We start from the raw sequence: 25,996 nt of genomic DNA on the forward strand, positions 1-25,996 counted from the left end.
TTCTTGAGTGACCCACTCAATACAATGATAAAGAAGATTGGGTACGGCAATCATTGTCTTGCTACTTTAAAAAAACTCTAAGAGGAACTATGGTCCTAGAATACTTGTGAAACCTTTAACCAGTATAGAAGGTCTCATAGACCCATCAATCTTCCATAGACTATAATAAACTTTCTTTCTTTCTATGATATCTGGGGCCCAACCTAGGCCTCTCACCATGCCTCCAAGATGGCCTCATCGATCTCTTGTATCTTGCTACTGGTGAGCAAGCACTCACAGCCTGTCTTCGAGCTATTGGGGGAGCCAGCACTAGCTCCCCAAGAGAAATTCCATACCACTATCCTATTATGCCAACCAATGTGAGTGCACTACCCTAGCATACACCACTCCTTGTCTCAGACATCTAAGTGCCAAGCCAAGGGCTTCGGCTTAAACTCATCTCTGCTTTGAGGGGGGTCCTAATGAAGTACCTAAGAGATGCTGCCACACTCTCATCAAGATCCTCATCAATGGTGACCCTTTCACTGTAGAAGCACCTTATGAAGATCTGCTAGTGAGATTGTTGTCATTGCCCCCCGATGCAAGTTATGTTCCTTAGAAGCCCTACCATAGCAAGAGCTTGCAAGACTGGGAGCCTACAACCAAGCCCCTAACTATGAGCTTGCCCAACATGGCTCTGCTTTGAGTCAATGATACCCAGGCCCCCTCTCCACTAGGGTAGAATGATTGTCTTCCAAGCAACCCTAGACTAGGTACATTGTATGCCTTTCGAGCCTATCTATAAGAAATTGTACACCGAGTGCCTGAGCGATAGCCTGCAACTCCTATGGAAGCACCAACACGAGGCAATATACCAGACAATTGCAAAGGACTACCACCAATGCCTCTCCTTGCCAAGGAGAGCTTTAACAAGCTCCGTGTTGAGTGGGAAGCTATGAGCAAGAAACAAGCTTGCAAGAAAGATAATGATGAAAGCACAAGTGTGGCATATATGGGCCTAATCAAATGTTCTAAGTGTACTAATCCTAGATAGGACAAGTGCTAACTGTCCTAACTAGCCTACAAGGCTCCTACCAGGGATAATGTGGCAACAAATCCCCCTCCATGGTATGGCTGAAGTATCCTGGAACATCTCAAAAAAACCTAGAAACTAGATCATCGTTGCACATGTTCATTCGTGATGGATACAGCAACCTCTGATAGTACAAGGAGGGCAGATACCAAGTGTAAAGCTTGCCGAAAAGCTTCAAACTTGCATCATAGTAGAGCCTTCATAAAGGGATTAGCATAAAATGTCCCAAGACAGGGCATATTTTATATGTCTCCAGTTGGTTGTTGCTCTAGAACATAATGATAGTGAACGTGAGGCAATGTGCTGCTATATTGAAATGCCTAGTTCCACCTGACATCCCAAGTATTCCCCTTTGCCTCGGAGGAATCCATCGAAAGCCAAGGCCTGCCCTCGAAACCTAAATCTCCTTGGATTTTGTGAGGAAACCAACTCACTTATTCCAATTGATCTTGGCAACTGCTGAGTCGATAGCTGAAACCCCCCAAGACAGCCACCTATGATCGGAGGACATACCCTAGTGCCTAAACCACAAAAAGAAAAAGAGGACATTGGGAATCCTTGCCATACTGAACATGTGAGAGAAGGCCCTCCTTGTGTGTCCCCAATGAGAACCTGGCTCAAGTTGCCTAATGAAGGGCGGAGATCCCCCACACCCTAAAACCAGACGGGAAAACAGTTATGGCTTCATAAAACCAGACGGAATTTTGACTCTCCAAAGCACTTCCTCACTCCCTCTCTCTGAAGATACACTAGGGCCCAGGACAAATTGTCGGGCTGGACCCCCCCGAAGGTCTTTATTAATTGCAGAAATTCTGTTACAGAAGTTCAGCTTAGAGCTGTCTCGTAAGTCTCTCTCTTTCAAAACGTGAAAAATCCACTTTTACAAGAGCTTCAAGCTCCATTCAAATTGGCAACATGCCACTTGTCTAAAATCTAGACTAAATCCTATTACAAGCCTCTAAGGGCCATTCTGGAGTCTTCAAAGCTCTCGGTCACACGAACCGCCTCCTAGATGCTTGTCAGGCTCCCATTTCGCTTAGGAAAAATAGTCCTTCCTAGTACCTGCAACAATTAATTAAAGCGCACCACCATGGTACCCATTAATTGTTAGCGCTTTGCATGCAAATAACGCACTGTGGACTAATCCTAGTCACGGTGGGCGTCCCCACTGAACACATGTGCACATCAAAACAAATATATATATACAAATAAACATATATATATTTTCTCTGGTTGACTAGGGTCAACACTCTTGATTATAATTAAAGAGCTTTGACTAAGGGTCAAGGCGCCTTAATTATAGCCAAGTCTCTCCAACTGAAGTTGGCACATCTTGGTTAACCGGGGTTAACCCTCTTGGCGCATGCCAAGTCTTGTTGACCGAAGTCAACACTCTCTGACTGCAGTCAGGTTTACTTGACTGGAGTCAAGTATCTTTGACCGTAGTCAATCCTTTGACCATTAAAATAACTCTTTGACCATAATTAATACATATAAACTTCTTTAATTATGATCAAATAAATGGTCAACTATACTTTGACTTAGGATATTTGCATTATGGTGACATCCCCTCGGCTTCTATTCAGTTGACCTCAACTGAAAAGCTTCCTTGTAAACACCCAAAAGCTGTGGATGATCGGATAACATGTCTTCGTCCATCCACTTGGCATCTAATGCGGTATAATTCTTGAATTTTACAAGATACCTGTAAAATTCCTTACCCTGAGGGCCTTTACGTACAGTATGGTACACAATTTGCTCTGGCTGAAGGACTTCCTCCAACTCATCCACTTCTGGTGGATCCTCTGATACTGGTTCTGTAGGCTCTGGTCCTTGAAATTTCTTTAGAAGACTCACATGGAATGCATTGTGAATCCTCCAATGCTCTGGCAATGCTAATCTGTATGCAACCTCATTTATTCTTTCTGTAACCCTAAAAGGGCCATAATATCTGGGAGAGAACTTTGCATACACTTTCTGTTTGCCTTTAAACTTGCGGAGCCTAGCTTTTTCAAACCTCAAAAGTACCCAGTCCCCTTCCTTGAGATCTAGTTGTCTCCTATGTTTATCTGCAGCTCTTTTATGTTTCTCTTGAGACCTTTCAATTGCTGTCCGGACTTGGCTGTAAGCTGTCTGGAGGTCTCTTACAAACTGATCAGCTGCAAATATTTCATCTTTAGTCCTCAATATAGGTGGCAAAATCACCTTCCCATATATGACTTCAAAAGGGGCTTTCCCTGTAGAGCTATGTACTGTATTATTGTAAGCAAACTCTACTAATGGTAGGTACTTTTCCTAGTCTGAACTTTGGTCGCCCACGTAGCATTTCAGCATATCCAAAATTGTAGAATTTGCTACTTCACTTTGACCATCTGTCTAGGGATGGAAAGAAGAAGAAAAATTCAGATTCGTCCCCATGTTATCAAATAAAGCTCTCCAGAATAGACTGGTCATTCTGGGATCTCGATCACTAACAATGGACTTAGGCATACCATGATGTTTAAAGATCTGTGCCATGAACAGCTTAGCCATATGATCTGCCTTTATGGTTTTGCGAACCGAAAGGAAATGAGCTTGTTTGCTGAATCTGTCAATGATAGTCCAAATCCCATCATTCCCTGACTTTGATCTCGGCAAATCAAAAATAAAGTCCATTGTAATACTTTCCCATGGTGCCTGAGGCACGGGAAGAGGCATAAGTAGGCCAGGTGCCTTCCGTCTATCATACTTCACTTTCTGACACGTAAGGCATTCCGTAACAAACTGATGTATATCTTTCCGCATTCCTGGCCAAAAGAAATATCTCTCCAGGGCTAGAGTTGTTGCTGTAATTCCTCTATGTCCAGCATAGGGAGGTGCATGGCATTCCCCCAAAATCTTTTTCCTCATCTCCTGGGTGATGCATAGGCAATCATCTTTCATTAAATACCCATCTTTCAGGGAATAGTGACTGGTGGATTGCCCTTCTTGCATCTGCTGTAAAATTTCACCAAAATCAGAATCATGAGCATATTGTTCCCTCATGCCTTCCAGGTCCTGATGATAAGCAATAGTTACATTATTGACCTGGGGTCTTCGGGACAAGGCATCTGCCACTCTGTTCCGAATTCCTGGGGTATGGACAATCTGAAAATGATACATTGACAGCATGTTTGCCCATTTCATATGCTTCTCTGAAAGCTTGGTCTGAGTCAAAAAGTATTTCAGACTTTGGTGATCTGTTTTGACAGTAAAATCTGCACCCAAAAGATAATGTTTCCATGTATGGATGGCATGAATTACAGCCAATAACTCTTTCTCATAGAGTCCTAAACATCTTTCCGCATCCCGAAGTCGTCTGCTTTCATAGGCTACTACATGACCATTCTGATGCAATGCAGCCCCAACACATTCTCCACAAGCATCGCAATCCACATCAAAAGACTGATACAGATCCGGAACTACCAGAATAGGCTCTGTAGTCAACTTTTCCTTGAGTGTATTGAATGCTTTCTTCTGTGATAATCCCCATGTGAAAGCTGCATTTTTCTTAGTGAGGTCATGTAATGGAGCTGCGATATCAGCAAAATGTCTGATAAACCTTCTGTAGTAAGAACACAAGCCTAAAAAGCTTCGAACTTCATGCACAGTTTTCAGCTCTGGCCATTCCTGAATGGCACGGATCTTCGCTGGATATGCCTGTACTTTCGGAAGATACGATCCATCATTCTATTGAATGTGGCTGGAGCATTTGTCAACCCAAATGGCATCACTAAGTATTCATATAACCCGAATGTAGTGCGGAATGCTGTCTTGTGCACATCCTGAGGCTGTATCCTCACTTGGTGGTAGCCACTCTTTAAGTCTATCCTGCTGAAAACTGAAGCTCCATTTAATTGATCCAGGACATCATCGATACGCGGAATAGGGAATCTATTCTTGATGGTCATTTTGTTCAGTGCGCGATAATCGACGCACATACGGAATGAACCATCTTTCTTCTGTACTAACAGTACAGAGGAACAGAAAGGAGACGAGCTAGGCTGAATCAACCCTTTGGACAGCAAGTCTTGTACCTGAGCCATGATCTCCTCTCTCTGAGTCGCACTGACTCTATAAGGGGGTCTATTTGGTGGTTCACTACCAGGCATTAACTCTATCTGATGATCTTCAGGTCTCTCTGGGGGTAACTCCCCTGGCAAAACATCAGAAAAGCAATCTTTAAAGTTTACAAGAAACTGAAACTTATCTTTGTTTGCATCATTCATTTCAGCATGCATATCATTATCTTTTTCTTTTACAAAAACCATGTACGCAGAAATTGCAGACTTTATTGCTTTACCGCATGAAACATCAGATACAATGGGGATAGTGTCCCCTTTATTTCTAGCAATTAAATGCTGATTTTTCCCCCTATGCACAAATTCCAGCACTCTTTCAGGAAGAGTCAACTTCACTGCCTTGCGGTGAAACCAAGGCATTTCCAAAACTACATCATAATGTTTCAGTGGAGAAATGAAGAAGTCTTCCTGATCCACATAACTCTGAACATGAAGACGGAGCTTCCCTATCAAGGGAGTAACTGGCACAGGATTCCCACAAAACATTTGATCGGCATCCAAAGCCCTGCCTAACTCTTCCGTCTTTATTCCCAACCTCAGGGCTAGATCCTCTGATATGAAATTATCAGTAGCCCCTGGATCAAATAAAATTAGCGCTTGCTGGTCTCTAACTTTGCCCCATGATAGCAGCAATTCTCGTTCTTCTGGGTTCAAAGCATGACCCAGTATATCAGGAATTCCCCCCGCCATTGGCTTTTGCGGTCCTCGTGGCTTCTCTGCCTCTTTTCCCTTCGATGTTGAAGGCTTTTCTGGGCACTGGGCAGCCACATGCCCCTCTTTACCGCACCTGAAGCATTTCCCATCTCTACGGAATTCCGCTATCTGTTCAGGTGTGAATAGAGATTTGCCCTTATAGGTCTTTGACAACTGAGTACCCCTCGGCTTCTGAGGCTGAAACCCTTTCTTTTCAGCCTTGGGGGACTCTTTCTTTTCTGATTTTGAAAAATCAGTTTTCTTTTTATCAGCACGTCCTGCATGCAAGGATGGCACTGTAGATGGATCTTGTAGCGGCACAAGACTCGCTACTGAGGCTGAATGCATAAGATCTTGAATATTCTTTGCCCCCAAAGCATTCACTACTGCCTGAATTCTTGGAGTGAGACCTGCTCTGTACTTCCTCATTTGGGTGCCTTTGGAGATCTTTTTGAACGGTGCAACCTGCAAATAAGCATCCCAGAACTTTTGGTTGTACCCATCCACTGTATCTCCTGCATCCATGTGCAAGCTGTCCCAATCTTGAAGAACATGGTCTCTAAACTGTTTAGGCATGAACTGCTGGTAGAAGGCTTTCTTGAAGCCCTTCCACTTCCTTGGGGCTGACCCATCTGTGGTCAGTGCACTCCACCATGCACTAGCCGTTGCTGTCAAGTGTAAACTGACCATTCTTAATTTGGAGGATTCTGAAAATTTTTCTGTACCGAATGCAGCATCAAACTATCTGATAAACTGCAATGCTTTGTCTGTATGACCATACTGTCCATTGTAGGTCATAAACTTGACAGATTTTCCTCCCTCTTTAAATTCCCTGGTCGCTTTGGAAGACTTTCTCTTCCCAGACTTCTCGTGTTTCCTTCTTTTCCTGGATGGTTTATGTCATAAGGAAGAAGAAGACACGGAAGTCGAACTCGAGGTAGACGGTGATGGACTAGGAGATCGGTGATGATGCCTCGATCTCTTTTTACTATGGGACCGTCTCCTATGAGATCTATGAAATCTCTCTCTCTCAGACTGTACACGAGAATGTGCCTCCGGCATTGGCACATCATATACTGGATTAGGCATAGCTTCTGCTGGAAACAAATGCTGAGCCCTGGGATCCCTTTTTAGATTTTCCAGCTCTTGTATACGAGTGCATACCATCTGTTCAAATTCTTGTTGAGTTTGCGGCACATTTCTCTGTCCTGGATGTACATCCCTATCTTGTGAATCCCACTGGATAGGTGATTGATCCATATTCTGAGATCTGCAGATTTCTCACACAGTGCGGGCAACTGATGCACACTACCTTTGCTTTTCCAACAGAAAAGGTACCTCAACAAGAGGTGTTTTGCATTTACAATCTATGCCAGTACTGGCTGTCAGTTCAAGGCATATACCCACACAATTGCCAAAGCATCAACAATATATATATTCCCCTTTTCTGGCTGCTGCAGATGGCTTCAAAAGGCATCTGTTTCCCCTTCTCTGTGCACAAAGGCATGCATCTCTTTTATTTCTGCAAAACTCTGATTTTCTCTGTTTTCTGCTGATTTTCTGACAGTGAAATGATTACCAGATAGGTGGGCATTGATGGCAAAACTGTCTCTGCAACTCTCTTTTTTTTTTTTTTTTTTGAACAGTGACCAGATGGGTAACTACTGGTTACATTAACCAGATCAGTCCTGTTCTGGTCTGGTTAGATGTCTGTAACTTGGCCACTAACTGAACCAAACTGGTTAACTGCACCAGTCCAGTCTGGTTAGGCTGTCCTCTGACCAGATCCCTAACCAGGGTCAGCTAACTGCAGTTAGCTTGAACAAGGTCACACTAACCACAGGTCTGCCAGCCTGGCTGCCACGTGTCAGTGTGCCACGTCAGCTCTGAGCTGGATGCCACGTGTACTGCCACGTCATCACCCTGCACATGCTGCCACATCAGCATCCACACGTGTCTGCCACGTCAGCTCTGTGCATGCCACATGTACACCTGTGCCACATCATCTGCCCTGCTGGTTGCCACGTAAGCCTAAGGTTAAACCTTGGCTGGCAAAAATCGAAATTCGTCGCGCACATCTGTCAGCGTCGCACGAATACGAAGTCCAGCCAAAAATCTCCGTCTTCAGGATCTGCTCCTTCGCACCTTCTCCACGCCTGACCATATGTGGCGAAACTACATCTCCTGATAGTCTATACTTGCAACTTGACGCATAGCATCGGAAGCTCCAGGCGATGGACAAAATCTTCTGCTCACGACGAGTCCTCCGAATAAAATCCCGTAACTAGTGCTTGCGTCGATTGCTTGTACTACTAAAACCAGATTCGCTCAGGCTTTCTAGTTCTCGTCAATTTTGGCGACTACCTCCTTTGCCCAGGTATACTTGCGCCTGCACGTCACACTTACCCCGTACCAATACAAGGTCACGGTGGGTCCATGCTTTCTTTCTCTCCTTGTCTCTTGGATCGTCACAGTTTAAAGAAACTGTGAAGCCAAGCTCTGATACCAATAAAACCAGACGGGAAAACAGTTATGGCTTCATAAAACCAGACGGAATTTCGACTCTCCAACACTTCCTCACTCCCTCTCTCTGAAGATACACTAGGGCCCAGGACAAATTGTCGGGCTGGACCCCCCCGAAGGTCTTTATTAATTGCAGAAATTCTGTTACAGAAGTTCAGCTTAGAGCTGTCTCGTAAGTCTCTCTCTTTCAAAACGTGAAAAATCCACTTTTACAAGAGCTTCAAGCTCCATTCAAATTGGCAACATGCCACTTGTCTAAAATCTAGACTAAATCCTATTACAAGCCTCTAAGGGCCATTCTGGAGTCTTCAAAGCTCTCGGTCACACGAACCGCCTCCTAGATGCTTGTCAGGCTCCCATTTCGCTTAGGAAAAATAGTCCTTCCTAGTACCTGCAACAATTAATTAAAGCGCACCACCATGGTACCCATTAATTGTTAGCGCTTTGCATGCAAATAACGCACTGTGGACTAATCCTAGTCACGGTGGGCGTCCCCACTGAACACATGTGCACATCAAAACAAATATATATATACAAATAAACATATATATATTTTCTCTGGTTGACTAGGGTCAACACTCTTGATTATAATTAAAGAGCTTTGACTAAGGGTCAAGGCGCCTTAATTATAGCCAAGTCTCTCCAACCGAAGTTGGCACATCTTGGTTAACCGGGGTTAAGCCTCTTGGCGCATGCCAAGTCTTGTTGACTGAAGTCAACACTCTCTGACCGCAGTCAGGTTTACTTGACTGGAGTCAAGTATCTTTGACCGTAGTCAATCCTTTGACCATTAAAATAACTCTTTGACCATAATTAATACATATAAACTTCTTTAATTATGATCAAATAAATAGTCAACTGTACTTTGACTTAGGATATTTGCATTATGGTGACACACCCATTGGTCTGAAAAGACCAACTACACATGGTGCCCTCCAAGAAAGTCCAATCCATCATGTCATCAGCCTTCTTGAATCTCCCTGAACAAACCATGTCAAAGTATCATAGAGGATGTCAGGCAGCTAGGGACGAAGCAACCAACTCGAGAAGCTGTAGGTTGTGTCCAATAATGTGATCGGGTGCAACTGGCAAATGTCTACTCGGTCCTCTTTTGGAATCAAGCGAGTAAGGGGGCAAACTCTAGTTGAAAATCGCTTGAAAAACAAATGCAAAGGAGTGTTAGTTTGTACCCCAAAACACCGAAAGAAACAATGGGGGGAGAATTTGTCCTTACCCAAGCATTTCTACATCAAGAGAGTCTCGAGGGATTCCAAAAGCTCCTCATCCATGAAATGGGCCTCTAGCTATGCCATAATATACCTAAGACTAAAATATGTCCAATCATACAAATTTAGATTTTTTGTTGTTCTAGAGTCCAAAAATCTACACAAAACGAAAGAGAAGAAAAAAGAGGTAACAAAAACTTTTCTGAGAAACAAAAGGAAGACATACTTAGCAAGCAAAGCAACACTTATGTCGTCATTAGTGCCCAAGCATAAGCAGCTATATTGGGTTTCTAAAGACCCACGGAGTCTCTTGGGCAAACCAAGCACTTACTAAAATACGTCATAAACAAAAGAGAAAGAAAACAAGAAATAAAAAACTAACGAAGAAGGTGACTAAGCAAAAATAAACAAGCAAGTCAAGATGGACATGATGGATTGTGGACAATAATTTGCAGGTTTAGCAAACAAGCCCACTTTGTGCCAGTAAGAAAATGGCCAAATTGTTTCTACAGCATGTCTTCCAAGTATCATGGGATGCCTGAATCCATAATCAGTGATAGAGATCCTAGGATGACCAGCCTCTTTTGGAGAGGGCTGTTTGAAAATATGGGCACTACGCTGAATTTTTCGTCATCTTTTCACCCTCAGTCTGATGGACAATCAGAGCAGGAAAACTCTACCATCTTGGATATGTTTAAATGCTATGTCTCAGACCACAAAAGCAAATGGGAGCATTATTTGCCTTTGCTGGAATATGCTTACAATAGTACCGTGCACACATCCACAGGTAAAGCACCTTTTAAAATAGTGGAAGGTGCCAGGAAGATACCTCCCATTTTGCATACAAAAGAGAAATTCTTCGAAGCTGATCGTTTTGTGGACCTTAAAGACGCTTACAAGAAGATCAAATATGCCTTGCAAAGAAGTCAGGACAAGCAGAAAAGAGCAGCAGATAAGCACCGCAGGGAATTGGTATTCACAGTTGCTGCATTTTCAGAAGGCAAGGCTGAAAAATAAGAAAGGCAAGGAAAGGTTGTACACAAAGCTGAACATGCGTTACTATGGTCCTTTCCAGGTTTCTGAAAAGATAAATGAGGTAGCTTACAGGCTGAAGTTGCCTCCGCATTGGAAGATATATAATGCCTTTCATGTGAGCTTATTACAGCAATATCATAAAGATCTCTCCCGAGGATTTACCTGATGAGGTGCAGCCTGAAGTGGAAGAACAGGATGAACTTCTGGTCCCAGAGCAGATTCTGGCACACAGAGATAGAAAGCTCAAGGGTAAACTTATCCGTCGCTACTTGGTAAAATTTCAAAATTACCCATCACTTGATGCAAAATGGATGGAGGAAGGTGAACTGGCAAATTCACCTGGGATATTGCAGCTTTACCTTGATGCTTTCCAGTTAGAGCCGACTGCAGTCCGGGCTCCTACAGGTAGTTCAGCAGAGTGAGCGTCTGGAGCATTACCTGGTGTTCGAGAGGGGGGTAGCACCTCCACTCCCTCAGTACAGACAGGCTCACCGTGATTTCATGAGGTCGCTTGATGACACTGTATGTTTCATCCGAGATATTGAGCTAATAGTATTTCTGCTGTGAGACTTCATGATATTGATGCATCTTGACTATTGATCGCCGAGGATCACATAGATTTTGAGCAGTGTATATAGATGGATGCATGCCTCTCCTAGCCATATTTTCACTGTCTCTATATACTATAGTTGCGGCTTTCTTGTATACTCTTTCATGCTCACTTCTGTGTTTTGGGGCAGCAAACTGTGGTTTGTTGTTTCAAGAGAGGGGTATGTCACGGGGGCGTGAAATTCTAAGTACTTTAATGTTCTACAAGACCGTGACAACTTTGGTTTAAAAGTCCAAGCGTGGGCTTAATAATTTGTAATTAAACGCGGCATGGTGCCTAGCACATAAGCGTAATTAATCCCTAGGCCCAAAGGCATTCCAAGGAATTAAAAGAGTGGTTGTTGGGAAATGACGACGTGGCATTTTTAATGGGCCCCCTAGAGGGCCATGTACCTTCAGTGGCCCCCCTAGAGTTCCAGGTGGCTCTAGTGCCTTCTACATGCTCCTTTGCCATTCCTGGACCTTCTTGGGCCTTCTAAACTTCACACGTGTGGTTTTCTCTCTCATCTTCTCCCTTTGTTGAGATTTTGGACTGGTTTTTCAACCTTCTTCAGCTGAATTCATAACTCCTCACCCGTTTGGATTCCTCAACTTCCGTTTGGCCCGATGGCTTCCCCTCTGCCTCCCCTTTGTGGTGATATGCTTTTCCCTCCGTGCGTTTGGTAGAACGAGCAGAGCTGAGCACTTCTTTTGCTGGTCGAATTTGCAAAAATGGCTTTTTCTGGACCTTTTTGCTTCTACCGCCTCCTAGGCCTCTCCTCTTGCAAAGCTACAACTTTTTGTTGAATTTCAAGTGGTCCCACGCGCTGGTTGACTGGTTTTTCTCAGTTTTGGAGGACTTTCTGGCAATGAATTTTCTCCAAAACCTTCTCAATGCATTCCTCTCTAAAGCACACTTCTTTTGAGCCCAAGAACTCCCATTTCTTCACGACAGAATTGCTTCTTTTCGCATTTTTCAGTGGAATTCTTGCTGGTTGGCTCTTGTAAATGCTCTTTCTTCATGCCTTTGCACTCCTCTTTGGCTGAGAATGCAATTGGGCATTGGCTATTATGTCCTCTTGGCGATTGAGGACTTAGTTCGAGTTTTTAGGGCTTGGTGAGTTGTGATTTTGCTGCTGCAATTTCTTTTTGCCATAAGCTATTGGTTGGCCTCGTGTGCCGCCTCTTTCTTGGTTCACAGGTGCCCAAACAGTGCTACATGAGTCATTCTTTGGTTGGATACTTTGCTGATTTTATTTTGGAGCTTTGAAAAGCTTTGTGAATGACATCTGGAAACCACTCAAAGAGAGTGCAGCTGGGGTGCAATGTGATTGCATCTGGACAGCCAATGGAATTGCACTCAGAAAAGAGAATGCCTTTGGGTTGAGCCTATGGGTTAAGTGCACTTATGTGATGGTGTTCTATGCTTGAAAGCCTTGCGAAGGCTTAGTGAATTGGGGCTGCATGCTCAGATGCAGGGAAGGTCTCCCAGATGCAACTTGTAATCATTTCACTCTGAAATATAAAGAAATACCAAAAGGGGCGCCACGGTGTTTGGGGCCAATCGGGTGCACTTGTCTATGTTTGTTGAGCAGGGGCATTCTAGCCTCCATCCCTTTTTCAATGGTTTTGTTTGTGAACAAATGGGTAAATGCCAAACGGTGATCATGCAATGGTTAATGGTTGTGATATATGCTTTGTGAGCTGTAAATAGGTGCTGAAGTGATTAAAGGTTTAGTTCCACTGCCCTCTGAGTGATTAGAGGCCGGTTTCACCTGAGGTAGAAGGTGTCAGTATCAAAGGAGCGCTCAGTGGAAGAGTACTCTGGCGAGTAGGAGCTATACCACCATCCTGAGGAGGACCGCCATGTGGAGGTCGAGGAGCAGATGCTGGACCTATACCACCCCCCTGTCGAGGCCGAGGAGCAGGTGCTGGACCTGTACCACCACCATCCTGAGGAGGACCGCCATGCGGAGGTCGAGGAGCAGGTGTTGGACCTATACCACCCCCTGTCGAGGCCATGGGGTGGTAGCTGTACCAAAGGGCTTCTTGGGCCTTTTCTTCTTCCTGGGGCAATCCCGGGCAAAGTGTCCAATGGTCCTGCATATCCTGCACTGGTCCTGCCTGCCTGTAATCTCTACTCTCTGGCGAAAAAAGAACCATCCGGGCGCTAGATTATAACATGGTCCATCGTGAGGTTAGGATCCTTACAGAGGACCCTAACTCTAGGTACCCCATGCGGGAGAAGGAAGAGGAGGGAGACAGGAAAAAGGAAAAAAAGGCCAAGGGTAGGGAGCGGGGTAGAAGGAGGGCTGAGGCAGAAGCGGGGGGAGGGAGCAAGGTGGAGTGAGCGGGGGAGTGAGGAAGGGGAAGCGGGCTGAGAGGGGAGGGGATAGCTGAGCAGGAGAGGGTAGGAGGAGGTAGAGGAGAGGTAAGTAGAGATGGGGGGGTAGAGGCGGGGGTAGGGAGCGGATAGAGGGGAGAGGTGTAGAGGCGGAGGGAAGGGTAGAGGCGAGAGAAGGGTAGAGACAGGGGGAAGGGGTAGAGGCGGGAGAAGGATAGGGGGAGGGTAGAGGCGGGGGGAAGGAGTAGAGGCGGAAGAAGGGTAGGAGGGAGGGAAGAGGCGGGGGGGAGGGTAGAGGCAGGGGAGAGGGAAGCGGGGTAGAGGGAGCGGGGTAGAGGTAGAGGCGGGGGCAAGGTTAGAGGCAGGGGTGAGGGGAGCGGGGTAGAGGGAGCGGGGGAGTAGTGAAGAGGGAGCGGGGGAGCAGGGTAGAGGGAGCGGGGGAGCAGGGCAGGGAGGAGCGGGCTGAGAGAGGAGGGGAGGGGGCGGGCTGAGAGGGAGAGAAGGGGGAGGAAGGGAGAGGCTGAGGGCGGGGGAGGGGGAGCGGCTGAGGCAGAGGGAGGGGGCTGAGGGAGGGGCTGAAGGAGAGGGGGCAGCAAGGGAGCGGGCAGGAGCAGCAGCTCACCAAGCTCAATTCCTGTAGTTGTTTTGATCCAGATTTTTTTGAAATTGCAGCTTTTGACCTACTGAAGGAGAAACTCTGCTCAGATCCTGTGATTATTTTGCCAGATCTTCGCAAACCCTTCGCTGTCCAAGCAGATGCATGTGGGAACAGCGTAGGAGGGGTACTTATGCAAGATGGTAGAGTCGTGGCATACGAGAGTAGAGTGCTCCAGAACGCTGAAATAAATTTTGGCATCTATGTGAAAGAGATGTTGGCTGTCATACATGCTCTTTCGGCCTGGAAGCATTATCTTTTAGGTGCTGATTTTCATGTTCAGACCGATCATCAGTCATTGCGGTACTTTCTCACTCAGAGAAAGTTGTCTGAGAAGCATATGAGGTGGGCAAATTTTCTTTCTATGTTTCATTTTCAGATTGTGCATGTGCCTAGGAAGAAGAATGTTGTTGCAGATGCACTCTCACGAAAGCCCACCCCAGATGCAGTGTCTGTTAAGCCGCAAGTTTCAGCAATGACCATTGCATATCATGATGAGCTTGATGCCATGAAGGATCAATATGCCAATGATGCTGATTTTTCACAGATTTATGATCAGTTGGTCGATGGACAAAGGCATGAGCACTATACTCTCAAAGAAGGTTTTCTGATGATGCATGGCAGACTATGTGTCACGAAACAGTTGAGGCCAAAAGTGTTGACAGAGAGTCATGCTCCACCCTATGCAAGACACACAAGCATTGAAGCCAACATCAAATCTGTGGAGCACTATTTCTTTTGGCCATCATTAAGGAAGTATGTCGAGGCATATGTCAGGACATGCATCACCTGCCAAAAGGTGAAATATGATAGACAGAAGCCGGCTGGACTGCTGCAGCCTTTACCTATTCCCGATCGACCCTGGCAGAGATTGCCATCGATTTTATCTTCAATCTTCCTCGAACACCATCGGGACATGATGGGATATGGACTATTATCTGCAGATTCAGCAAGCACACCCACTTTATTCCCGTCAGGAAGAAGATTACAGCAGACCAGATGGCGAGACTCCTTCCAATCCGTGTGGTGTAGGAAAATAAGGGCACCTCATCCACCTGCTCGGCAAGGCCGCTCCTGGAGGGCCAAAACCACTCTCCCGAATCCCACTGGACCTCCCTCAAGGGCCTACCCTCCCAAAGCCAGAGGCGCCATGGGGGTATCCTGCTCTAGGATCTGGGAGGATGAATGTGCCACTCCTTCCCCAATCGTCCCACCACTTTGATCAAAACCTGAACCATAACCACGTCCAAAACCTGAACAGACCTCCCAATGCCTCTCCCTCGAAGGGGTCCAAATCAAAGAGTCCATCTGAAGCCTCCTACCTATCCGTGTGGTGTAGGAAAATAAGGGCACCTCATCCACCTGCTCGGCAAGGCCACTCTTGGAGGGCCAAAACCACTCTCCCTAATCCCACTGGACCTCCCTGGCCTACCCTCCCAAAGCCAGAGGCGCCATGTGGAGGCATCCTACTCTGGGACACTGGGGGGATCAATGTGCCACTCCTTTCCCAATCGTCCCACCATCCAGACTCCCATCCATCTCTGGGTCTCTCTCAGTGAGTGCTTGAAGTAGGCCTCCAAGTCCTACACGGAAAAAACCAGGCTGCGCGTTGCCTCGCTGCATCATCATCCTCAAGGGGACCCCAGTCCGAGAAAATTGACCCAACCATCTGCTGTCCATCCACACGTGAAGTCCCTCCCAACAGGACTCAGGGATGGCTACGTCAATCTCCCTCATCCGCTGCCTTGCTTCTCGCAAATGCGCTAAGGCGCCAAACCTAGCCTCTGCCTCCATGGGTAATCTGCTCCATCTGCCAAAGGAGTTTGTCAGTCCACTGTCCCATTGTGCCCAACCAATGTGAGTCCGCTGCTCAAGCATATGCCCATCCTGATCCCTGATCTCCGAGTGCTAAACAAGGGGTTGACGCTCGAACTCCTCTCTACAGCGGGACTGAGCACGAATGAGGCCCCTACTAATCTCTGCCAGACCCTATGGAGGCTCCTCATCAAGGGGGAACCCTTCCTGTAAGGAGGCTTCTGAGAAGATCCATCTGTGTAAATGCTACCACTGCCCCGTAGTACGTGGGGTATTCCTGAGAAGCCCTCACCGTAAGAGAAGCTTCCAAGGCTTTGCACCTTGGGTGAGGCCGCGCACAACCAACTTGGCCAAGAGGGCTCTGCTCTACATCTCATATCAATGATACCCAAGGCTCCCAATGCCTAGGGCATGATCACCGTCTATCAAGCGAAGCGACCCGAGCTCTAGTATTCCTCATGCCGTCTGATCCTGCCCAAAGGAAGTTCCAAACCAACTGTCGGAGTTGCCCAATGCACCCTCTGTGGAAACACCAGCAGGAGGCGATATACCAGGGCGTGGCAAGAAGGACCTAGTTTGCCACTAAGGCATGGCCCGCTAGGGAGAGTTTGGATGAGCTCCAGTAGAGAAGCTTACGCAGAACACTCTCGAGGACCGGGGCGATCTGTTGCTCTGCTCTAATATCAATACCAACCTAGCATCCGAGGTACGTCGTTGTCTGGCCCCGCTGTACCCAGCAAAATCTAAAGTCGCTCCCCCACTCTCAAATCTCCTATATCTCCTCAGAGCCTATGAAGAAACCTATGGGTTTTGTCCACTTGATCCATATACCCGAGGCCTCACAGTAGATAGCTAGGCTCCCCTAACTCTCCAAGCTAGCTGTGGTGCCCTCTACGTACAAGGCCGTGTCATCTGCAAACTCAGAGTCTAGCAGCTCCTCCTACTGTCTGATTGGGAGCCTCAACCCTATGAGCCCCGCCACCTAAGATCTCAAGTAGTAGCCCAAAGCCTCCGCCACAAACAAGAGGAGAAAGGGAGCGAGGGGACAGCCCTGGCGGACCGAGTGAGAGAGAGGAAAGACCTCGCCCGTGTGTCCACCGACAAGCATCTGACTAGAGCTCCCCGCATAAAGCGCAGAAACTCCTCTGATCCATCTGTCTGATAAACCCAACCTCTGCATAGTACCCTCCAGGAAAGACAACTCCACCCTGTCGTAAGCCTTCTTAAATCCAATCCATTGCCTCCCACAACATGAAGATGTTGTCCAGGATGCTGCGCTCCTGACGAAATAAGTCTCAAGTAGTAGCCCAAAGCCTCCGCCACAAACAAGAGGAGAAAGGGAGCGAGGAAGGGAGCCTATGTCGAAGATCTCCTGGCGGGCTAGGCGAAAAGGGATGGAGATGATCTCCCAAAAGTTCCGGAAGAAGGCCGGAGTCAAGCCATCCTCTCCATGACACTTCCGGATCGGGAGAGCCTTGAGGGCTTCCCAAATCTCCTCGTCCATGAAAGGCTCCTCCAGACTCCTGCAGAAATCCTGCGAGACTACCTCACGAGCCACAAGACAAGTTGGAGTCATCCTCTCCGTCTGAAAGAGCTAACTGTAAAAACCGGTTGCCAACTCTAGAATCTCTGCGGATCGGTGTGCATAATGCCCTGCGGATCTTGTAAACGCTGCAGCTACGTGCCTGCCGATCGAGGTCCAGTGGTCTGAAAAAACTGCTTCATCATCCTGTCCCCATGCTGTACCCATCGGTCTCGGGAGGAGTGATAGGAGAACTCAGCCTGCCGAATCTCCATGTCTTGAAGCTCAAGGTGCGCGCTCTCAAACCTACCACTAAGCCACTAGGATCCTGGGTCCTGCTCCATAAGCCTCTCTATGAAGGCGAGGTGTCTCCGTAGTGCCCGCTCGCGCTCCTAAAGAGCCCTCCTCCGTCTAAGGGCATGAGCCTACAACTCCTCACTGCTCCTCTGGATTGCATCGGCTACCCACGAAGCCCATCCCTCGCAAGGTGCCACCTTTGACTGCTGCCAAATCTCTGCCATAACTGCTGAATCTCCCCATCCTGTAGGAGGTCCTCCGGAATGAGGATCTCCTTTTGGGAAAGACCTCGACAGTACTGCTCGAGGTGTAGTACTGCTTGGGAGTGGTCTGACATCGTGGTGGCTGCCAGAATCCTGGTAGAGCCGCCTCTGTGAAGTGCCCAGTCCCCAACGTAGAAACAGTCCAGCCTCTCAAGCAATCCATCATGTCTCCTCTAGCCGAAAGAGAAGAGGAGGCTTCCAAGTATCTTGCTGAACTCTGGATCTCGTCACGGGTCTCTGTCACTGATCATGAAGATGAACTGCTCCCAGGTGCTCCACTCTGTTGCTGGCATCTTAGAGAATGAGGCACTGCCCTGCTTGTCCTCCCCAAACTCCAGGTTGTTGAGGTCTCCTCCAACGATCCAGGAGTCAACATCCAGAAGACACTCTGTCAGCCCCCTCCAAAAGGCCGGACAATGCTATCTGCACGCTGAGGCATACACGTTCAGGATCCCAATCCTGGACTCTCCCATCCAAACTGCCTGTCTTGGGATAAGCTCGCCCTAATCATAGACCTCTGGAACCACTGTCTGTGAGACCAAGATGCAGACCCCTCCACTCTGTCCCACAGCAGCGGACCACACCTCCAGGCCTCTCCCCGAAAGGAGATAATGTCGCCGTCTAATGTCTGATGGTAAGAACAAATACTCTTGAATCAAGAGAATGTCCACCGCCCGCCCTACCACTGCCCTCTGCAACTCCTGCCGACGAATCAGGTACTGCAGTTGACTACGAGCATGATCGTGGAGCCCGTGCACGTTCCAACTCACTATGGTCCAACTCATGAGGACGATGAAGCAAAAAACAAGGCTCTCCTGTGAGTGGGTGCCTGTTCTAGGAAGACTGCCCTTTGGGACTTTGCCAGGGGTTTGGAGGACGAGTAGTCTGTGTCTCGTACGTCGGCATACTAGGGTGGGCACCGGCTCAATGCCAATCTTCCGTGCCCACTTCATCATGAAGGAGACTTCCACCCCGAACAAATCAGCACACTTCTTGAGTGGCCAGTAGTATGCCTGATCAACCTTTGCCTCAAGCGACAATCTAATAACCCCTACTACCAAACCACACATCGACGTCTCCCACGTGAAGCACAACTGAAAAATCACTTCAGCACCATGGGCGTGCCAAAGGTCGAGTCCCTGTGGCCCCATCCACTCGTTCATCATGCCTAAAATCTGATCTCCCAGCATAGCATCAAATACCACTTGGAATCTCCAAACTAGGTGTGTATGGGAGTCCACTACGCTGATCAAACCCCCTTTCTGGGACTGCAAGATCACAAGCGTTACCTCTAGGGGTAGAGGGTAAGAGTCCAGAATCTCAAGATAATTCCAAGCCCCAAACTCCAAAAGTCCCGCAGCAGGGGACGCCCAGGCTAGAAGTTGGGAGCTGCTGACCGCCCCTTCCCTATGGCTCCCCCCCGGATGGAGAGAGGGGACAGGATGCTACGACGAGGAAGCGAAAGGGGACGTTGTCTTACCCTTGCCCGCTGGCAAGGGAGTCGAGGCAAGTCCTAGGGAGGAGGGGGAAGGAGAGGAGGATGAAGAACCTACTAAGGAGGTGGAGTGAGACAGAGGGGGAGGCGGAGGGAGGGGGACGGGTGGTGAGGATGACCATAGCAGGAGAGGCAAGGGATGGGGGCAGGGGAAACTCAGGAGGAAGGGGGACAGTGGAGAGGGAGAGGGAATCGGGGGGAGGGGGACGGGGAGGAGTAGGGGCCACCACAGGTCCACCCTGCTGATCAAGCTCGCCAAGGCTCTAAATCCACTCCTCCTCAACCGTTGTTGGGCTAACTTCCACAGCTTCCGCCATCGCAGCATTAGGAGCTCTTGGAGCTCGCTACTGATACAAGGGTGAATGCGGACACTGGACCTCCATCACAAGAGGATCACCGGTTGAACCGTGGCCCCTACCGCTGGAGGACATGGGTCTCCACGTATGGGCTCCTACTGATGCTCCTCCGCAGGTGCCTCTCTCTCTCTCTCTCTCTCTCTCTCTCTCTCTCTCTCTCTATGCACATGGTAATGATATGCCCTCACTATGCACACATTAGGGAAGAGTTCAATCACCTCCTTGAGGGACATAACAAACTGGCTGATTTGCTGCATAAAGGGTCACCTTCAGCTTTAGGAACATTTGTGTATAAGCTCTTCAAGCATAGGAATCCACCTGAATCCTAGAAGGTGGTTTCTCTTTCCACCCTCCCATCTTCGGGAGGAGCTTTCATGTACTTGTGATATTGTATTGCTCAGGTCCCATAGGCCGGTTTTGGTCTTCAGAGGACGATAATATATTCTTCTTCTTCTTCTTCTCTCTCTCTCTCTCTCTCTCTCTCTCTCTGCGTCTAGTCCTCTGCCTACGACGCTTTCAAGCTAGTTTGCTTGGTTTCTTTTTCTTTTTAACCAGGGTCCAGTCCCCTTCTGAAGGGGTCACCCAAGAGGTCTGAGACTCCTGTTACTTCTGTCTGGGAGGTGCTGGGCCCTGGCCTACTGACTCTGCCTGCTCTGCGGGGGTGGTGGGGAGGAGCCCGACCTTGGCCGCAAGGGCAATCTCTGGCTAGGTGACCCATTTGTCTACAACGAAGAGACTGGCCTAGTAACCCAGAAATCTCCACACGCTGATGAAGTGTACCCCCCTCAAGGGTCTCTAGGAGGATCAACTCTAGGAGGGACTCTGGGCTCTCAACCAACAGTCTGATCCTAGGGACCCCGTCATCTGCTACCACTGATGCGGCCGAATCTGCCGAAGACTCCAACACCGTGCCAAATGCTCGACCAATGGAGGAGAGGATGGCTCTATATTCCTTTGGGAGCCCCGGGAAGGCGGAGAAGAAGGACAGAGGGAGGCAGAGGAGGCTGCCAGAGGGAAGAGATGATCGAGGGGCAGCAGGATCAGCCAGAGGCAACAGGAGCAACAGCTCACCCGGATGGGGCTCTATTCCACAAGTGTCGAGGCAGTATCGGGGGAGCTCAGCTTGATGAGAAAGACGCCTCTTCCGTAGATGGTGACCTCTTGAATGTGGTCACCCTCTAGTGCCAAGCTCGCCTGGATCCACTCTCACACCCGTCTCCTTGTGGGTGTGAGGTCCACAATTCTGTCCACGATCGTATTGCCCTGGAAGGACTAAATTGCTTGTTGTACCTGTTGCTTGTCGACTAGAGAAAGAAGGACCTTAACGGTTGTGCGATTCGAGGATATTGCCATAGAGCCCCTCTGGCCAGACCGAGGTTCACCACCAAGGATTTCTTTCTCCGAAAAAGCTCCCGTTGCAAAGAGAAAAGATAAAAACCGGGCAAGGAAGCGAAGAGGAGGGACGGGATGAGGTAGAGAGATGTCGATGGGGGGGGGAGCAGAAGGAGGGAGAAAACGGGGAAGAGGGGCCAAGGGGCGGCAAGGGATGGCAAGGAGGAGGGGAGGAGGTGGAGAAGGTAGGGAAAGCGAGGGGGAAGGCGGGGGGCAGCGGAAGGAGGTAGAGGGGAGATGGCGGGGGGAGGCCGAGGAGATGGCGGGGGGGCGGAAGAGATGGCGGGGGGTGGAAGAGATGGCCGAGGGGGAGGGAGAGATGGCGGGGGGGAGGCGGAGGAGGAGGGCGGGGGGGAGGCAGAGGAGGCTGCGGGAGGGAAGAGATGGCGGGGGAAGCAGCGGGATCAGCCAAGGGCAACGGGGGTAGCAACTCACGTGGGAGCTCGTCCTCGGAAGGACATGACATCTTCAACACTTACTACCTTTGTGTATCTTTTCTTGTTAGAACTGATGTCATGATCTTTATTATTTAGCCACAAAAAGTCCAAGCATAAAGCTGTTTTCTCAACTTTTAGTTTTTTGCATCTATCTTTGTCAAATCTCAGCTTGAAAACTTCAGCTACTAGCTTTTTGATTCTAAACTTCAGATCTTCCAACTCGATCTTTGTGTAAAGCGTAGTAAAATCATAGGTTTGAAGGAGAATAGGAGACTCTTTTATGAATGCTTGGAGAGGAATTAAAAAATTTTACAACAAGAATCACTCCTATAGAGTCATTTAAAATCCAGCTTGAGTGCGAGGGGACATCTGCCTCCTTTAATAAGTCCCTCTTAAGTTCATGGACACTAGGCAACATGGCTTTGAAGCAATAGCTTAGACATTTAGAGACATCCGTCAAAGTAGTCTCACAAGCAACTGCAGTCTCACAAGCAGCTGCAATAAATCTTGGCTTTTTTGGAGTTTTGTGAAACTTCCAAGAAGCACAAAAAAAAGGGATACTTGGATTGCAAACAAACCCAGAAGACTTGCAAAAACTCCGTTGATTTGAGATCAAATCTTTTTTAGAAACTAAGGCAGGCGCGTAAGTTTTGGCAGACGAGTTCACTTCTCTCAAAAGACATTCTAGGTAAAGCTTTTTGCAAATAAAAACAAAGTTATTGGAACATTTGTCCATATAAGAAATGACAAAATTCCTATGGAATTTTTGAAGAGTTTCATCTTCTTTAGAAAGATGGTTACTTTGCTTTTAGCAATTAACAGAAGGGACTTCTTCTAGTTTCAAAGCAACTTTCTTCAAAATCTTCCCTTTCCATTCAACTAAGATATTTTGAACTCCTAAACATTCTTCTAATTGCAAAGCAAACTTTGAGATTCCCTTATCAATAGCTTTTAAAAGGCAAGACTCTTTAAAAGAGTACAATCGAAATTTCATGCCTTTCATGAAAAGGTCTCTTAAGTTACTAGAAAGCAAAATCGAAGTATCAGCTGTGACTACATGTCCTAAATCAACATCAATAAAGCTTTGGAATCTCTTACATTTACAACAACAAGGTTCTCTAAGGATAGAAGATTTTAATTGCTCTGAAAGCCTTTCACCTATCTCTCCATAGTTGAAAGCCTTTTGTCCTAAAGTTTTTACATACTTCCAAGCTACTACTGGATGCCTCCAAATTCTCCTCACATAATGAGGGAGAGAATCCATAACTTCAGGAGACTTAAAAATTGAGTTTAAGCCTACTTTGTCAAAAGAGGGAGAAGTAAAAATACAAATCAAGAGTTCCTTATTTAGATAGACTTCTTTGCTTTGAAAGGAAGCTTTTACTTTTAAGAAGCGATCCAACGAAGATTTAAGTTGTGTATAATGGAACTTAACTAGATTCAAATGCTCAAAAGATAAGTTTTCCATGGTGTATTGAAGTTTAAAAAGAACTTTGAGATTATATTTTTCAAAAACTTTTACTGAAAAAAGACCCAGAGACATTAATCTATCTAGGTAAAGAAGTCTTCTTTTATAGTCTCGAGAAGAAAAAGCTCTTGGAACTGAGGAAGCTAAAGGAAGTGAAGGAGGAGGAAGTGGAGAATGAGGAAGTGAGGGAGGCAACTCATGAACAACGTGTGAGATTGCAGGAGAGCTAGGACAATCCCGTAACATAACTTTAGGTTTCCATACAAGGTTAGGTGTATGACTATGTTGGTAAAGAGGAATGTTAAAGGGCTTGATATGAGTTCTCCACATCAAAGGGTTCCTTTTAGAGGTTCTTTTATTTTGACGATGAGTTGATTTTCCTTCCATATTAAAACCTCTTGGGATGCCTATAATGCCTATAGGGGGGGCGTGGACCCAAACTTCTCATGGAACGCCACCACCCGTGGGGTCTCCTCTGCTTGAAAGAGTCTATAGGTAGGAGGTAGTCATCTCTAGAATCTCATGTGGATCTGAGTGCACTTGAGCCCCGCATCTCTCAAGCATTGAAACTGGTTCCTTGCTGACTCGAGGCCCATGGTCTAGAAGAATTGTAGTGTCATCCTTCACTACAAAGAGCAAGTCCAACTATCCAACACCTCCCGTGTGATAGTGACTTCTCAGTCAGCATGCGACCGGCAAGAGCAAACCATCACTTGCCACCCCCCCCTTACTTTGAATGAGGTGGTCAATACCATCATACCAAAGTAAAAGACAATACATTCATTTTTCGGGGACAACCCAGGGCAGAGTACCTCTTACTAACTCCCAAGACATTCAGTTTAGAGGGACAACTCCAGGCTAAGAACCTTATTGACTCTACACAAAAAGACATAGAACTAAGCATCATCTATCACCTCAGAGAGGAATAGATCATGCAACATAGCAGATGAAGCTTCTTGCTCAAGTTCAATAGATGTACCATAAGTATTCTTGAGCTTGTCCAGGTTCTCCTTGGCTGAAGTAGTGAGGTCGAGTTGATGAAGCAATTTGTTGGCCAACCTCACACCAATAAGCGCCACTGCTTTGTCATGCTGCTCATCCCTAGCTGAAAGTGGTGCTGATGAGTCTTCACCCCACGAGGACGAGGCTCCATAGTATCAATCTGGGGGAGCAAAGCCAGCATGCTGAAATGGATAACCAGCAAATGAAGAAGCTGGTCTAGGGCTCAGAAATGAATCTGCAGCTTTAGAAATGCACCCCTCAAAACATAGAACTGAGTGAACTTGAATCAAAGAGCGGCAAGTAGATGCCCCAAAATGCAAAAATGAGCCAAGAGTGGTTTAGGATCTCATCTACGTTATACCTACAATGGGCCCATCGCATGGGATTCTTTGCTTCTCTCTCGCCGTTTTTCTTGTCTTCCACTCTGGTCCAAACCGCCTCTAATAGTGTGATGCAAGGGGTTTGCAACCGAGGAGGTTGTGGTTCACAAATTGGAGGGGACAAGTCCTATCTCCTCTCCCATCTTGCTAGCGATCCGAAGGTGCCTTAGGCCGAGGGCCCATCCTATGTAATTCTTTATTGTTCTCTCACCGCTTTTCTTGCATTCCAGCCTGGTCCAAACCCCTCTGATGGAAAATCCAAGAGGTTTGGGACTGTGAGGAGGGTGTAGCTCACAGCCAGGTGGTGGACAAGTCCTTTCCCCTCTCCCATGTTGCTGGCGATCAGAGAGGGCCTTAAGTGGAGAGACTGTCACTTGAAATTCTTTGCTGCTCTCTTGCCTCTTTTCTTGCCTTCCACTCGGCTAATCCAAACCCCCTCTTATGGGGTAACCCAAGGCTATGCAATTGAGGAGGCTATGAATCATAGCTGGGTGGCCGACCATCCTCCTAGCAATTTGAGGGGGGGACTTGGGCCGAGGGGGCGGGCACCTCACAAAGCATGAGCAAACCCTACCGAGGTGGCCCGTCTTCCATAGCGGAAGCACTGCCTTGATGATCATGAAACCTCGACCCTCTGCCTGAAGACTCCACTGTCTAGTGTCTAGTAACACCACCTCGGTGAGGTACTTGGGTCATCCACGATCAACCGAACCTTCAATACTACATCATCAAAGAGTACTAGGCTGTTGTAGTCAGAAGAATAGTGTTGAAACAAGACCCAATGGAGGACAAAATAGCTTTGTACTCATTGGGGGGACCTAGTGGGCCGAATGTAATGGGATACCTCGGAACCTGATGCATCGTGTCCACGTCAACCGCTATGAAACCATGGTACCAAGGTGATGACGAAAACCAAATAAGGGCCAAGGTATACTGCGGAAGCTCAACTGGAGTAGCAAAACGCCCCTCCTACAGATGGCGACATCCTAAATGTGGCCACCTTCCAAAGCTAAGCTCGCCGAGATCCAAACCCGAGTCAAGAACCAACCTCCTAGCTTTGTGAAGAAAGAGGAACAGGAAGAGAGAAGAGAAAGCTGGACAAAGAAAAAAAAAAAGGCAAAGGGGTGCGAGTGACTCCTTCTGCCAGCCCTAGAGCAGACCTAAGGTTAACAAAGGAGAGGCAAAACATGTCGACGTGAGGGCAAGCCGGAAAAAATCAGCAGGATATAGCGAAAACAGCCCCAAAACAGGGCTGTAAAAGCCACCTAGAGGCTGCAAACAGCCTGGGTGGGAAAAGGGTGGCCCAAATACCAACTTGGGGCAGTGGTCTGTT

General features: G+C 47.4%; 1 protein-coding gene across 1 annotated transcript in view; it reads right to left on the bottom strand.

Moving 5' to 3' along the window:
• LOC147883027 (protein CELLULOSE SYNTHASE INTERACTIVE 1-like) overlaps positions 1-25,996 on the bottom strand; it is a 77,628-nt gene that overhangs the window by 21,717 nt on the left and 29,915 nt on the right. The gene's annotated exons all lie outside the window — the stretch shown is intronic.

Source organism: Dipteris shenzhenensis, chromosome 28, assembly GCF_047967505.1.
Source record: "Dipteris shenzhenensis isolate YYH24624 ecotype China chromosome 28, Dip_SZ_1.0, whole genome shotgun sequence".
NCBI classification, from domain to species: domain Eukaryota; kingdom Viridiplantae; phylum Streptophyta; class Polypodiopsida; order Gleicheniales; family Dipteridaceae; genus Dipteris; species Dipteris shenzhenensis.